This window comes from Abramis brama (assembly GCF_963993115.1).
Source record: "Abramis brama genome assembly, chromosome: 21".
In the NCBI taxonomy this organism is placed as follows: Eukaryota; Metazoa; Chordata; class Actinopteri; order Cypriniformes; family Leuciscidae; genus Abramis; species Abramis brama.
In genome coordinates this window covers 14,778,428-14,795,206 of record NC_139983.1, presented here as the reverse complement: position 1 = coordinate 14,795,206, position 16,779 = coordinate 14,778,428, and the positions used below count along the sequence as shown (strand labels likewise).

Here is a 16,779-nt window from a genome sequence, read left to right as displayed (position 1 = left end):
TAAAAAGAGCTCTTGCCATATATTTTCTTGTTATTCTATGTCACATTAAAATACCAAGCTTTACGTTATTCTCCTGGTCTGACAATAGAACATTATACAGCTCTTTCAGTCAAACTGACGGATAAGGATTATAAGTGCAACCTTGATTGCAAATGATTTGTTTCAGTGTTTTTCAGTGGAACTTCCCCAAATTGGAAGTGCCTCCCATAATCTAAATCGCAGTAGGCTCGTTAGAAAAAAGGTGGATACATATCTATTGACAAAGAAACACTGCGGATGTAGTATTCGGAATGTATTCATACTACACCCATGTCAAAAAAAAAAAAACTTTGGAGAATAGTACACAAATCTGGTATTTAGTAGTAGCTAGCTACTAGTAGTAGTAGCTAGTAGTTATTGTTAGTTCACTTGAAATGTTATAGGGTGAGACTTGATTTTATCCATCAGGATTGTCTGGATAACAATGATAGTAGTACTTAAACAAAAATATTTAAGTTTGTCAGAGGTGGAGAAAGTACTATTTGATTAAAAAACAGTAAAAACTGATATTGTGAAACAGTAATAATATTTAACAACTGTTTTCTATTTTAATATATTTTTTTTTTAAATGTAATTCATTCTTGTAATGGCAAAACTGAATTTGTAAGACTTTAGATTAGGGTCCAATTCTCACTATTAACTAACTATTACCTATGACTTTTGCCTAATTACTATTTATTAATAGTTAGTAAGGTAGTTAAGTTTAGGTATTGGGTAAGATTAAGGGATGTAGAATATAGTCATGCAGAATAAGGCATTAACATGTGCATTATAATTACTAATAAACTGCCAATATCTTAGTATACTTAGGATGTAACTAGTTATTAGTGAGAACTGGACCCTAAACAAAAGTGTTAGCCTGAATTTTTAGCAGCCATTACTCCAGTCTTCTTTTAAAATTATCTTTACTGTCACTTTTGATCAATGCATCCTTGCTAAAAGTATATATTTCTTTCTTTTTTTTTTAAATACTGACCCCAATATGTAGAAAGAGAGTAAATGTATACATAGATAGAGAGAGTAAATAAATAAAAGAGAAAATATAAGTCTATGGGAGGTATTACTGTATATATATATTTGTGTGTGAGTGTGTGTAAAAACATTACTGCGTGTGCATTGATGGCTGATCTTAGCATGACTCTGTTCATCTGTAAAGGATACAGCCCTTAATGAGGTGAGTAAAACAGCTGCTCTCACAACACTAAATTTAGGCAGTCAAAATCACACACGCATAAACAGGCGCACGCACAAACACTCACATGCTTGCAGTGCTGGCACAGCATAATTAAAATATTATTCATTGCATTTGATTTGCAGTTAAGGTTAAATGGTTGCAAATTATTTATTCCTCAATTAAACAGCACATGTGCAAAGGTGAACACCATTAAATTGTAAATACTTGTGTCAACAGTTTTTTTTTTTCATAATGTGGCATTATTAAATGGAAATTGTGCCCGTGGCGGAAACTAAAATTTGATCCAGGTGAAAATACAAATGAACCCAGCTGTCATTTGCCAAACACAGGCATTTCATGAATGCAAGAATATGGAAAACAGCTGCTATGTAGTGAACAGATAATCCATGATACTGATAATTTAATGCTCAACTCAAACCAGCAGAACATGTTAATCTTATCTGTGTGTTTTAGGATATGAAGAGTTCAGATGCAAAAGCCTCTAAGTGCCATCTGAAATTTTTCTTCTAGAATGATAATTTTTATAAAGCTTGTATATTTAAGTTAAGTAATTTCACTTAAATGACAATTAATAGGTAATTTGCATTGTCATTTAAGTGAAATTATTGAACTTAAATATACAAGCTTGATAAAAATGATCATTCTAGAAGAAAATTTCAGATGGCATTTTTGCATCTGAACTCTTCATATATTTCTTCAGACTAAGAGACACATTCTGCCTTTACAAATCTGTTTTTCAATAAAACTTAAATAAATGGGCAACTGATAAATTGGTTAACTGATTCTCCAGATTTTCTTATGAAAAAAAAAAGGTTAAAAACTCTCCATAAAAGGGTCATGTAGAGGCAGAAAGAGTTTTTTTGCACAGCCCAATGTATGGCTGAACAATTAACTATAAAAAATAATAATTGCACAAATTTACGTTAATACAGGCCTACTGTGATGTCTGCTGTGCTAAAGGCAGTACTCCAGTTCCCAGCATGCCGCCAATGCGGAACAACATGCTAAAGTATTCTGACAGTGTCACAACACCACTTCTGAATCTACATCTTCATTAATGAAATCATCCAGGGACTGAAACCATTCAAATGAATCAGAATCATTAAAATCCTTACTTATCACCCAAATAATTTAGAGTGAATCTCTACCTTTAAATGATGAATGTCTCCATTATTTTGATTTGCGAATAAGAGAAGAAAAAGTTGAAGAAAGTTGATGTACACCATTGTTTAAAAGTAGAAATTCAACTAGCCATCACAGGAATAAATCACATTTGAAAATCTATTAGAATCGTATTAGAATATTAGTAATAATATTTCACAGTATTACATTTTTACTGTATTTTTGATCCAATAAATGCAGCCTCGGTGAGCGTAGGAGACTTCTTTCAGAAACTTTTAAAGACTTCTTCTGTGTCCTGAATCTAGCAGAGACCTAAATCTGATCTGCAGAGAGCAAGAATCCATCTCTAACCTGGGCAGGATACAGACAGATTTAATCAAAATATATAACTTGTTCTTCTCAGTCTCTCTCTGCCTCACTCATACACATCAGCAGGAGCCAGAGTTTGATCAGTAGCAGGCGCACACTTCCTTAAAGGCAGCCTAATCTGAGCGAGTCAGGTGTTTGTACCTTCTGCCAAAGCTTTGGTGAAAAAGTGGAGCCGCATAATCTGACAATGCTCCTCTGACACAGTTGCCTAGCAACGGCGAAGCTTGGGGTCTCAAGCTGATGGTTGAGGACCGGCGCAAGGCAGGATTTATCATCTCTGACGACTTTTATTTGATCTAGACAGATTAACGGGCCCTGCGAGGAGCGGAGGACACACAGGCGTATAAAACCCCCCTCCATAAATACATATTCCAGCATAAACAGCAGGCAGGGATAACAGATGTAGAATTTGTCGCTGGCAAGAGAAGACAGGGAAACTAGTGTTACCTTTTCTAAGATCTCTCTTCTTTCTTTCCTTGCTCCGCAGGCTAAAAGTGAGCCTGAGACCTTATACGTCGGCAGTCGCCTTTGCTGCCAAGTGTGGCTGATTTTGAGGAGATGAGAGCTCTGGTCTTGGCGTGGTGTGATGAGCTGTTGGGAGACTAATTGTGGAGTGTAATCTGCTCTGATTAGCGGGAGAGGAGCAGGCAGGTGTGAGCACACACACACACGCGCGCATCGGCTCGGCCCGACGCAGCTGCAGCCTGGCCGCGTGCCAGAAAAACAAAAAGGCATGAGGCCGAGGCCATGATAACACGCATGCAAACACACAGTCTCCGTCGCTATCCTCTGCCAATTAACCACCAACACACCTATCACACTTAACTGCCTGCCATATGTTTACATCCAGATGAGTTTTCATCTCAGTAACCTTCCCAGGAGCGCAATTCACATGCAATTCTAAAGCGCCAGTGACAAACTATTTAGAGGTATGCACGGGACGCAGGCAGAGCATACATCTTGTTTAGATTTCTGTAGCGTTGTCCTGGACTAGGAAAGGCACAGGAAAACACATGCTGTGCTTGAGTCAGCAGGATCCGGGGCTGGCGCATTAAGTTATCACGCCTCGCTATCCCTACCCACAGCTGACACAGGCAATTACAGCTGAGGTTAATATCACACAGCCACGGACCAAAAAAACTGCATATCTCCCTAGCCCATCGCTCCGAATAAGGAACACCGGGTCCTCGCTGAATTAGTGCTGGGGCAGCACATGCGATGCCTGGGAGAACATTCTGCGGTCGGTCCTTGCCGCAACCTTGAGGCACAACCGCTTGGTTCTATGGCAGGGTCGGAAATTAAAGGGGGCTTGGAGCAAAAATTCCACCAAAATGGGCAAAATTTGCCCCCCAAATTTAAGATGAGGGGGCAAAGAATGCCCCCGCCCATGTTAACAAAATTACGGCTGTCGCAATGAATGAATGAGAAGTGTTGATTGTGGCATTACATTTAGAAGTTACATCAGATTTCCATTTATGCTTTTTTTGCAGCGTTGAGCATTGTAACCAGCAACACATTTTTCTGCCTATGAATGCAATAGCAAATCAAAGGCATTTAGATTAGTCACAGGTGAAAACTGCAGAGTTCACGCTAAACTGAAGTCATCGACCGCTTCAGTGATGGGGAACATTCTTCGCTTATTTCCTTTATATAATTTATTCCAAGTTTGAATAAACATTTTGTTTTTCATGCTACTGAAACAACCAATGTAAAGTCTTGATTTTCTAAAAAAAAACGTTTCTTAGCGTGTTTTGCTTGTGTAGCCAGAACATGACATGCAGTTTCCACACAATACTGTTTTTGTTGTATTATACTTACTGACAATATTATAATATCAAGACCAATAATCGAAATTTACAATAATAATGGTTGTCATAATATTGCAGCCCTAACCCTTTATGTAGGCTATTTACAGTATGCAACTGTTGTGTAAATACAGTCTGTAAAATTAAACATAAATGAAGCTTGTTTCACCACTGCAGTGTAAAGATGTCTTTTGTTGATGTTGATCAAATTTGACTGGTAACAGATAGCATTCTGAGTGACTGAAGTAATTTGTTAAATTTAAGTATTATACATAAAAGTTAACACAGATACATTTAATAAGGTAATTATAAAACCAGCCAAGGTAATTATAAATTATAAAACCAATTTTTACAAAGGTAAAAATTGCCCCTGGAATTAAATTCTAAGAGGACAAAAATTGCCCCTTCATGGAAAAGTTCATTTCTGACCCTGTTCTATACACAATCACTAAACCAAGAGTTTTAACCTGCTAGAGCAAGGTGAAGTGTATAAACCAAAAGGAGACATGGTGGCGATGTTTAATGCTCTCCGGATCACTTAATCTGTGTCAGACGACAATTTATACATGTCATTCCATTACCACACTATAAACTGTCCCCAGTGAAACTCTGCCCTGCTAATCAGCTCCCTCACAAACAGAATTAGATTTCCAATTGAATTGGTTTCGGCCTGGAAAAATATGACGAACCGCCAGGACAATGCAGCCCGATGGCCGTGGAAGGGCGTTTTTTTTTTTTCTGATAATCGAGTTAAAACAAAACACAAGCACGAGGGAGTGCTTTCACGTAGCGCTCTGGCACGGAAAGCGTTGGCAGAGAGGGGAACAAATCTACTTTCCAAACAGACCATGACTGGCTAGAGGTCCATCTCTTTATTTTTCCTTTGGCGTGTGTTGTCGAGGCATCTGAAGACCTGTGGCTCTTTCACTTATCTTCTGCAAACACTGGTGGAGGCTGACTGTCACAAGCCCAAAGTTTGTTCTTGTTGATAATGTCATGGCAACAGAGAGAACGGGAAACTGCACTCCAGCAGGGATGGTGGCAAACACTGCTAAAAGCACACTAAAAAGCAGGAACAACTTCAGAGACATTTTTGCGTTGCTACCAAAAACATGAGAATGAGAAGTGATCTGGAAGACAATGACCATTTTACAATAAATTGTGACTTCAGATTGAGTGAAAAAAATGTGGCGTGATCAAATTATTTTATAATAACAATGTACTAGACTAACAGGTCCAGTTGTTTTATAAAGAACTACTGCAAGTTGTTAAAAAACGTTTTCCTTTGGTCATGTACCATCTCATTGAAGAAGACTGTTACTATAGTACTGATTTTTAATGCTCCTCGAAGCATTTAATTCCGGCATTAGCACGGATAAACCACAAATTCAAGTTGACAAATCATCTGTATGCAAGATGAAGCACATTTCTTCAAGATCTGCAGAAGAGATTGTGAGAGAAAAGCTGTCTAGGGTCATTAGTAGGGTTTCAAAGTCACTCTGCCCTCTGACAGAGAGCGTTTGACAGGTGCTGCCGAGGCAAAGCTTGCCGCAGGAGAGAGAAATGATACCGTCCTGATTAGATCGTCCACCTTAGGGAAGGTGCTGATGCACAGAAATTCTAAAAGAGAAGAAGAGGAGGGCAAGGAGGAGGAGGAGGGGGAGGGGGAGGGGGGTTGAAGAAAGAAAAACTGGAAGTGCAAAATAGAAGAGCTATCAAATGTGCAATGTTTATTTTCTCACGTCACACTGTCCCTCCTTTGGTGTGGTCCGGTGCGTTACCCCCAGCGGATACGTCTCATTGCGATGTGTCAGTCAGACCTCAATCCTCACGCCATTCACAAACTGTCAGACTCCAAGCCTGTGTTACTATCACGTCAAAATTTTGAATGGCTCCCAGAGCACCCTAAGCCCTCTCTCAAAATCGAAATTCCTTTTAAAATCAGTTACTAGATGTGAACTTGGTCCACTTCCATGCCAGACAAAACTGCCAGACTCCGTGCCAGCCAGTTACTGCAACATAAAAAAATAAATAAAAAAAAAGATGTTTGAGAAAATAAACTACTCTTGCAGAATCCACCAAACTGAAATTCGCACTTGTTAACCGGGAATGGCTCCCAGAGCACTCCAAGCTCTCTCCCAATCAAGAACCGATCCTCATCTGGCATTTCATTAAATTCAAACAAGCATTACAATGCATTGGCTCGCACAAAAGCGGAGTAATTCGAGGGGTTAGGCTCATCAGTGATGGCCTCTTCTCTAAAGTCATTAATGAGGGCTCAGGCCAGGCTCAGGGCTTTCCACGAGTCACTAACACTTCTACAACCCCTCTTCATCTGATGAGCTCGTTCATAAAGCCTGAGGAGCTGGGATGCCTCTTTAGAAACGGTCCCCTTTTACAGGCTAAATGAACAGTTATTGAGTGAAAACAGGTCAAGTGGACTGGGGGCACACTGCTAAGTAAAGCTAAAGAGAAAAGTGTTATAGCAGGGGAAAATAGAGAGAAGCAGAGTGCGTAAGCGTGAAAGCAGAGGAGGGCTGTTGCTCGGCATCTGTGGGAAGTGGTGGAGGCTATGAACGAGGTGATTTGCACATTAAAAGCAGCAAATGTAGCGCAGCTTTAAGGGAGCCACCAGCAAAGAATTTGCACTCTCTAAATAAATAAAGTTGAGAAAAAAAACCCTCAACGTTCGGCGTGATAAAACACATTTGCTTGAGTAGTAAATCGATGCAGAGTCAGTGCCTGGATGTCAACAATGTTTTGAATGTGTTTTGACACTGAGAGGTGACAGTCATTCACTGAAGACACATTCTGCCTTGGGCTTGTGATTAGGCACAGGATGTGTGTGTGTGTGTGTGTGTGTGTGTGTGTGTGTGTGTGTGTGTGTGTGTGTGTGTGTGTGTGTGTGTGTGTCTGTGACGAATAGAGAGAATGATACAAACCATAGTGCGCCGAAAATGAAGCTGAGAGCCACCCCGCTGCACAAGAGCCCTGTAAAATACAGTTGTTTATATGCTCGACAGCAGGGCTGTGCCCTCCCTGACAGAACAAAAATGAAAGCAATATCAATGAAATATGACACTGATGATAGACCGGGAGAGGAGATGGAAATGACTTGATTCTCCCGAGTTTTCCGAATGAGATCTGGCCTGTGAGGATGTGTTCAAGCTGAACTCTGAGATGGCTTGCACTTGTCAGGTTTCTCAAACAATCAGGGCATCAGCTCCAGTGGGAGATGTCAGAAATGAGCAGAAAACTCAGCAGGTTTGTAAGAAGCCCACCACGGAAGTGCGGTTCTGTTAATAAACCGCCTCTAAAGGCTACAGCTGGATCCGAAAACCACTTACTCAAACTACATAAAAACACTGCAGACTGTTCCAATCAGCTGAATTTGACATTTTATCTGAAAGCTGACTCCTACATGACCTGTATGCGTATCTGTGTTTGAGAATGTGTATGTCTCTGTGTCTTTGGGCGAACGGCTATAAGCGGGAATAGACCATGTCCACTGGCTGTGCAGCCAGAGTTCTCAATGCCCTTGATGACTCCAGAACAGAGGACAATAGGATCAGTCTGAACAATGCAAGCCCTGATCCAACACTAGGCCCAGAACCACGGCACTATCATCACACAACACACACACAAAGCCACCAGTGCTTCAATGCAAGGAAAAATGTCTGCCTTCTATTTAAACCACTAATAAATCAAACATCAAGCAAACATCTCAACACGTCCGTTGAACGCAAAGTCAAAACAACTACATTCTCCCCACAGTAGACTAAGAATGTTGAACGTTTATTTATTTAGCTTGAAGCATGTCAAATGATATATATTTTAAACTTACAGAATATTGTGCATATCAAATATTGTCCAAAATTAAGATTAATAAAATGAATCGGTCACTACATCAGCATTTGAGTTTCTGCACTAAACATTGTGGATTTGCCAAATCTTTTTTTCTTTTTCTTTTTTTATCGGGGCAAAAGAAAACCACTTTTTTTTTTTATTCTAGAGTAAATGCAAAAATATCGAGATATTAGGGGTGTAACGATACACAGTTCGGTACGCTCCTCGGATTCGGGATCACGGCTTGATACGAGTTCGGTACATTTACATGTCCTGCCCTCCCCCCAGATTCCTGATTGCTTAAAATAAAAAATTAAGGAATTGTTGATTTGTTACTCTAATTGATAGATTGAGCAGTGCTGCGTGGTAAAATGCAACGGCTGTTTTCAAACGTATTGGTTTGATTAATGTGTTGTGCTACTCACTGTCATTGTCTTTGCGCTCAAGAGTTAATTAACATGCGGTGACAATGGTGGATGCTCAGAGTTCAACATTACGCTTTTTCAAGAAATCACGGAAAGATCCCGGAAAGCGAGGAAGAGAAAAAGAGCCTACTTCACCTTTCCACAAGGAGACAGGGAGTGAAGCAGCACCTGAAGCTTCCCAATTCCAGGACATGCATATTTCATCACTGGACTGTAGTGAGACTACCACGACACAAATCGGCACAATGCCAAATGATTTTGTCTCATTATAACAGCAGAAACAGCTTGAAATACTTTATCTAATTATGGTAATACAAATAAGAATAAAACATAATTTGAAACTGTAATCTGTTTTTATGTGTACACTCACAAAAAAAAAAAATTATATATATATATATATATATATATATATATATATATATATATATATATATATATATATATATATATATATATATTTATCATTGTGCTCTGTAAAATAAAGAAAACAAACAGGATGCCGCTTTCTGCCATCCCAGTTTCCTTTCCGTGAAGCTTTGGGAGCACGTCACAAAAATTTATCGAAACTCGGCATATTGGGGAATTACCACCCTACGTCACGCGACGTCACGCATTCAACTGCCCATGTCGGGAGCTAAAGACTTATAATTAGCCTATAGGCTACTAGCTAGCTCTTGTGTGCCATCTGAACTCGTGTTTTGAGTTGGTGCATAGATCGTCTCTTCTTCTTCTGCTCTTTTTCCTGTTGTGGTGGTTAGCAATGCTCATTAGATTGCCACGCACGCCCCCTTCTGGATTGGAGTGTGGATCGCCGAACCGTGACATCCGTACCGACGGACGAATGTGTGTACCGTTACACCCCTACTAGATATATATTGATTATCGACAAAATTTGGAAAGATATCAAGATATCAAATTTTAGGTATTTCACCCAGCCCTAATATATAAATACATATAATTGTAGAATTGAAGTAGAATTAAAGAGGGAAGACAGAGGGGAACAAAATAAAAATGAAAAAGTTACAATACAGTCTACTGGATTCAATCCATCTTGGGTCCCTCCATCAGTAAGTCTTTTATTTATTTATTTATTTTATCATCCAGCAGGCAAAATTGAATGTCACTTAGAAAAATAATACCTCCTTAGTGTCCTTAAAAAGCCTACACAATTTGAGGCTTCATTCATGTCTGTAGCATAAACAGAGCAGGACGAGATACATGCTTAAGTTTAATACTTAGTTCTAGGGATTTGAACAAACACCTAACATTAATTTTGTCACCCAAGCAATAATAATAGTGAAGTGTAAGCAAACACATTGTTTTGAAAGGATCTCAACATTCCTTAAAGCTCTTAACAATTATGTTCAGCCAGAGTGAAGAGCCGCTGTAGTCAGTGAGCACTTTGGGGCACAATCCTTCATCACGCCTGCAGCACAGGCCTTTTGACCCAGGTGTGAACTTGAGTGTCAATACCGCTCTAGAGCATGTTATTATTTGATCGGCAGCGGTCAGCTGGGGATATAATTCCAGTGCATAGGAGAGCCGGTCATGCACTCACACTGGACCTAAGTGGCCAGCCATTTCGGCAGCAGCAATACTTCTCATTTTTCTCTGCTGGAAGCCCAAGTGTTTTCATCATATTTACAGTTATTTTTTCCATCTTGTGCAACCAGAGAGGCGCCAAAAAAAAGGAGAGACAGTGCAAGAAGGAAACAATGTCTTTTAGACATTGGAAGTGGATAAAGTTAATTTTAAATTAGCTCAAGACAAGTATGAGTTTCAAAACATGTCTTTGTAGCTCACCCACTTTCAGCCAGAGCTCAGCAAGCAGTAAACGTGCTTCCCAGAGGTACTGCTGCCAAGGGTCTATCATTCATTAGGCTGCCACCATCATCAAATGCATTCCAGACACTTAATCACTAGGATAGAGATAAAATAAAAAGCTTGAAGGTCACCTGGGGGAAAGAGCGATAGAGGGGAGATAACATGAGGGGTGAAGATGTATGGCCTCATTTTGATTGAGGACGTGATGCCTTCAGTCACACACGACAGAACACCCGATGAGGAGATGCGTTTTGACTGGAGACCTTTATCACAGACTCCAACGATTTGCCATGCTACACATCACAAGGAAACGACCCTGGAGAATTCAACTGCAAATCGCAAGCGAAAACATTTAATAAGAATATCTGAATCTACCCTCTTCCGTATTCACTTTACGGTCTAGAAGACGAGCGACAGTAGAGCGTTGAGCGAAACTCTGAATCTGAACCATCATGCATATTTCCCATTCTTTCCCGTCAGGTGTTTTTTTGCCTGTCTACTCCTCTGATGTTTTGACATATTTCTCTGCCTCGTCGAGCACTCGTCTCTGATTTGCCGTACTGTTTAATGTTCATGAAGGGCGGCGCAAAACTCAGTCCGTTGACAAGCCACTGGCTGTTGTTACAAGATCTTAGACAGACAAAAAAAGACGAGGTGCACCGCTGAGGAGCCCCACACTCCACTGCCTCAAAATAAAAAGCGCCTTGACCTCCTCGGCAGCCAACTTCACCTCTCAACTGTGACGGACGGACGGCACCCCGGTCTCGTCCCGTGGCCCAGCATGCTTAAATAATGCCGGCTCTTTGCACGCCCCGGGGCAGCAGCCACCCACCATACTGGGAAACTTCTGATGCTTAATCTCCTGAAATGCAAATGTGCCAAACGAGAGATGGGGGTCTCGAAGGAGAGCTCACCCTGCTGTAAACGGGCATGCTTAAACCCTCCTTTAAGACTGGCTCAGACTGCACCGACAACCAAATCAGAACTATAATAGTCACTTTCCGGGCAGGAATTTGTATGGCATTTGAATTTGAAAGGATCTATGGTGGGACGTACAATTTTGCTCGAGGATATTGGATCTTTCAAGGGCTTTGTTCGCACGCCATGACGACAATGGCGACGTGCACCAACTGAGGAAAAATTGTCAAGGCAACATGTATCGAATTTCACAAAAGTTCAGAGCAAAGAGATTTCCCTCCCCTCTCCAAACCTCCCGCCGAAGACGAAACAAGCAATCCACGACACATCCTCTTACTTTAAAGAAAACAAGCGGCTGACACATTTCCTGCCAACAGGCCCTTTCCTCAGATAACACAAGTCTCCCGTCAACAGGAAGCCCTTTCACCGGCGGCTCTGCCTCCCTTCGGCACGTCACACAAAACAGCTCCTCAGCCCCAGCCCCCACAGCCTCCCCTCCAACTGTTGAGGAAAACTTGCAGGGGATGCACGCTAAAATCAGAAAGGTACCGGACTTAAAAGTGTGGGCTGTAGCCTCAAGTCCTTCAAATGCTCTTGGTCTGAGAGGCAGCGTTTTAACAGCCTCAATAATACTCCTGAAATCAATTCATGTGCAACCTATGGTATCACCATTACACACAGCCTGCCATTACATCAAACCCCAAAAATAGCTCTGGCCAGACAGACGGACAACATTACAGTCTGTGCAAACCACAGGAAAGGGTGCACACAAAAGCACAAACATGCCCTTTAGGCACGGGTCAATGCTTTAGATTTGTTAAAAGCCTCCAGTTCTTGTGCGCTCACCAGAAGTTTACACGAGTGAGTGCACGAGCGCAGCAACGACGTATAAAGGATTTGAGGAAAGTTAGTAAAAAGCAAAGCAGAACTCACGTTAAGTGCAGAGTGCATTTGAAGAGCGGTGAGAGAAGAAAACCTGAGGCAACCTTCATAAGGCAGGGGCTGTACTGTTTGAGCAGCTGCTAATAGGAGAACTGGCAGAAGAGAGAGAGAGAGAGAGAGAGAGAGAGAGAGAGAGAGAGAGAGAGAGAGAGAGAGAGAGAGAGAGAGAGAGAGAGAGAGAGAGAGAGAGAGAGAGAGCAGACGCTTTCTGCAGGCTGCTGTGATGACATGCAGGCTTTTTTTCCTTTTTTTAGCAAGGGGGCTTATCTTTGTCTCTATGGTAACTGTGTCTCTGGGTGGTTATTAGAAACCCTGAACTTCCTGTGCATCTGCAGGATCAGCCAATCACGCGCCGTGTTTTCATAGGCGGAGATAGCTCGTGCTATAGGCAGTGAAGAGCGGCCACATGAGGGGGCCATGGAAACAGAGGGTCAGGGAAAACTTACAGCACAGCATGGCGTGACACACCAGCGTAAAACAAAACAAAACTGTCTTCATTGTACTCTACATATTTATAGAAACATCTAGTGACCAGAATATAGTGAATCCAAGAGCTAATTTTTTCCCTAGCAAAACAGCATCCATGCCAGAAGCTTTTTCTAAAAGGGACATTGCTATCAAGGTATTTCAGTATTTTTAGGATGAAAATGGAAACTCTTTTGGAAAACACAAACTCAGCATCTCAGATTCCCAGAAAAAACTTGCTATAGCACTGTGGTAAAGAGACTTGCAGACAGACAACCGCAGAAAGCTCAGAGATCAGCAGAACAACCAGAGTTACCAGAGTCCAGCTCTAATGACAATAAATCCACAGGATGTGCTGTGTACCAACACATTCAGGCGGTTCGTTTTAGCAGTAGACTGTGGATGAGCAGAACTTAATGCTCATGAATGCAAATGAACAGAGAGAATGCAGATTACAGTTGTAAAGCAAAAAAGCTGACATGGAGCATGCATCTAGGACAGGGCTTTCAGCTGCTGTGTCCAAGTGTGCACAGAAAAGACAGCTGAACTGAAGAATTGCAATTTAAAACTATCAGATTACAACGGGAAAGCTTCATTTTCCCAGCTCAGCAAGGAAATAAACCAGAAACCAGAATTGAACCAAAAGTTAAAAAGTAAGAATATGCCTATGTTTATCCTCAGTGAAAAGAATGGGAACACACTTTAAGTGTTTATAGGAAGTACACACACACACACACACTCTCTCTCTCTCTCTCTCAAGCGCTCACTGCATAGTTTCCCAGTAGTCTCTCTGTCTCCTTGGTTTAAGCGGGTGAAATCATTTGGACCAATGTGGCTCCCCTGCGCTGACTTGTTTTCCACCCAGCGAGCACATTCAAACTTCACTCGGTGGCTGCTTTATTTAACACTGAATTTGTTGACAAGTCTCGGAGCAAAGTTCCTCACGTAGAACCCTGGGTGCTGAACTCGAGAACATCAAATACAAACATTAACAACCAGAACAGAGTGCCCTACACCCTGAGGGCGAGATGTTACTTCATCGGCACCAAGAAAAACATCAACCAGTCTACAAGGACAGGAAGGGAACGACCCCCAAGGCACGCTCAGCGAGGGACGGTCTAGACCTCTTCCAGCACCGTTTACAGCTGCAGTGACTTCCATTCCTCAGTGACAGGAGCGTGCCCTCTTTCTTGTCTCTGCTGTCACAATATTTCATCCGGCGTAAGTAGCACATGTCCCACACGTAACTAGACTCACCAGCCCAGATCTCCCAGTTGCGTCTAAATGCACGCGAACGCTCTTGCACACCGGCTGACTCCTGACAAATAGAAAGCCCTGATAGATTACAGCAAGAATGATCAATCAGACACAAACCTTTTAATCCAGATCGTCCCCTGATTGGCTGCCTCCGCATGAGCTCCAGATTTTTAAATCCGACTGGTTAATCCCTCCATTTCTCTCAGATTCAGTATTTCAGCAGTGACCACAGTGGGCTCTAACATTCACTTGGCTTTTTTCTCTCCCTCCCTCTTTCGCTCTCTCTCTTTGCACTCTGTTCTGAGACCGCTCAATGAGCTCTGGAACTAAGGGAGCCTGATGAGGAGGGAAGCATCTCGCTGGGTCCTAGTGTCTCTGGTGTTAACTGAAAGAATGCCATTGTTCCGTGTGTTACCCAGGGCTACACTCTACAGACGGCTGATAAGTCCTCCGCTGTGCCAGATCCACTCTCGGGGTATTTGTAGATGGACAGAGATGGAGAGCTGTTTGATATCCATTACCTGGGGGGAAATGCATTAAATATTTGTAAAATAATTTACAAACTGATTTAATAAAGAACATTTTTACAGTGCCAAATAATCATTTTCTTACTCAGTATGTTAATTTTGCTGTATAAATATCTAAACATACATAATAATATACATATATATATTTTGCAAAATGACATATCAAAACTTGTTTTTAGAGAAATCTAGTAAAATTCAATGAGGGTTATGCTTAAAACAAGAACTAATACTTTTTAATACTTTTTAATTAGTAATTATTTTTACAGTTTGTAGTCTTATTCAGCTTGTGTGATACATTCATAGTCTCCTGGAGAAATACAATAACTGAAATTGGTTATTCACCGATAACATATCTGATAAAAATGTCTGTTTGCCACTGTAAGTTTAATCGGAAGGTTTGACATCAATGATTCTCACATGTCTTGTGACCAATTGCAATGTAGCAAGTTTAAATAGTTGCATGGCTTTAGAAGACTTGAAATATATTGCAGAGTAATATTAACTATTACAGGAGACTTACAGTACAAAGCTGAATGGAAAAGAGCAGCCGGAATATTCTGCCTAGCCTCTTATTTAAAAATAAATAAATAAATAAATAAATAAATAGAAGAAGAAATGAGGGTGAGCAGATGAGAATATTTGTTTGAATTACTCCTTTAAGACAGTTGATATCTGACCAAATTGTTTTTCTCAAATTCAGATAAATGACTCAAGTGGGACTAAAGTATGGCATAACAAAATCCCTCCATGACGTCAGCAGCATGAAAGCACACAAATCACAACCATTTATTTTAATTTTTTGCAAATGACGTCAACATTGCAAGCAAACTGATCTTACAAAAGTAGCATCTGTTAAGATCACAACAGATGTCACCTGAAGCCTGAGGAAATAAATACGCTTTTGCAGGTCTTTCTAACGTTTTAGCATCAAAACGCATACTTTTTAATAACAGATTGGAAACAACCACTAAAAGCCTCATGACATTGAAAAGAAAGTGATTTTAGCCATGCCCTTTAAGAGATACTAATATTGTTTTACATTAAAAAAAAAACACATAAAATCCCCAAATCCTTTGCTACCACTCTGAAGTGTTCTCTATTATAAATGTGGCAGCAATGCTAAAACTATTATGTGCACGGACGCTACAGCCAAGGCTATAAATATAAGCAACACATGGAGCGGCAGACTGCAAAACAGGGGGAAATTCGGGCTGCTTATATCTGTCAAGAGCTGCACGAATCAGGCCGCCGGCCATATGATCAGCCTGGGGCTGAGTCCACCTCCTCAGCAGGGAGCTTTGTAACTGCGCTTCTCATTTATTTTCCCAAAAACAGATTGAGAAAGAGATTGGGGAATTTTTGTAAAATACTCTGGATGCTTATGTGAAAAATGCCTCCTGATGATAAAAGTGTCTCAAGTGAAATTTGATAACTGTTATCTAAATAACAGTTGACTAATGTGCTCACAATGTAAACTCAGTGGCTTACCACAGATCTTGGGGGCCCCCCGTGAACAATGAGACAGGGCCCTGGACACAAGTGGAGATGCCATGCACCACTTTTTTTTTTTTTTGCAGACCCGAAACAGCATCTGATGGGGAAAGAAGGTGATGTTAGGCAATTTTGGGCAATTTATACTTTAAAAAAAAATACTTTTAAAGGCTGAAATATCTTTTTAGAATTTATGCTGTAAGTATACAAATTCTAAACAGTTAGTATGCATTTGAATTTCACAAGTGATGATGCAATTCTGGAATGAAGGACGGTTCAAAACACTGTGCAGGTATTTGGTCCACTGTGCTCACAAATCAATCATTAACATTCAAGAGCAAGATACACTGAAATAATTGTGATATCGGTGACTTTAGATTATAGGGTCTAATTCTCACTATTAACTAATTATTAACTACAACTTTTCCCTCAATAAATTCCTAATTACTGCTAATTAATAGTTAGTTAGGTAGTACATTAGTTAAGTTGGGTAGGAATTGGGTAGGATTAGGAATGAAGAATAAGGTCATGCAGAATAAGGCATTAATATGTGC

General features: G+C 40.7%; 1 protein-coding gene across 8 annotated transcripts in view; it reads right to left on the bottom strand.

The window, feature by feature from the left end:
• Window positions 1-16,354, bottom strand: part of foxn3 (forkhead box N3) — a 93,551-nt gene extending 77,197 nt beyond the window's left edge. The window contains exons 1-2 of one of the 8 annotated variants that reach the window (XM_084096646.1): window positions 16,223-16,354; window positions 14,325-14,728 (exon numbers count right to left, since the gene is read on the bottom strand). The gene's annotated coding sequence lies outside the window, so the exon portion shown is untranslated. Of the gene's footprint in view, window positions 1-3,172; window positions 4,153-6,272; window positions 7,450-10,604; window positions 12,432-12,476; window positions 12,561-14,324; window positions 14,794-16,222 lie in introns of those variants that run through there. The other 7 variants (XM_084096644.1, XM_084096647.1, XM_084096645.1 and 4 more) reach the window with 7 other exon arrangements.
• Window positions 16,355-16,779: the final 425 nt, after the last annotated feature.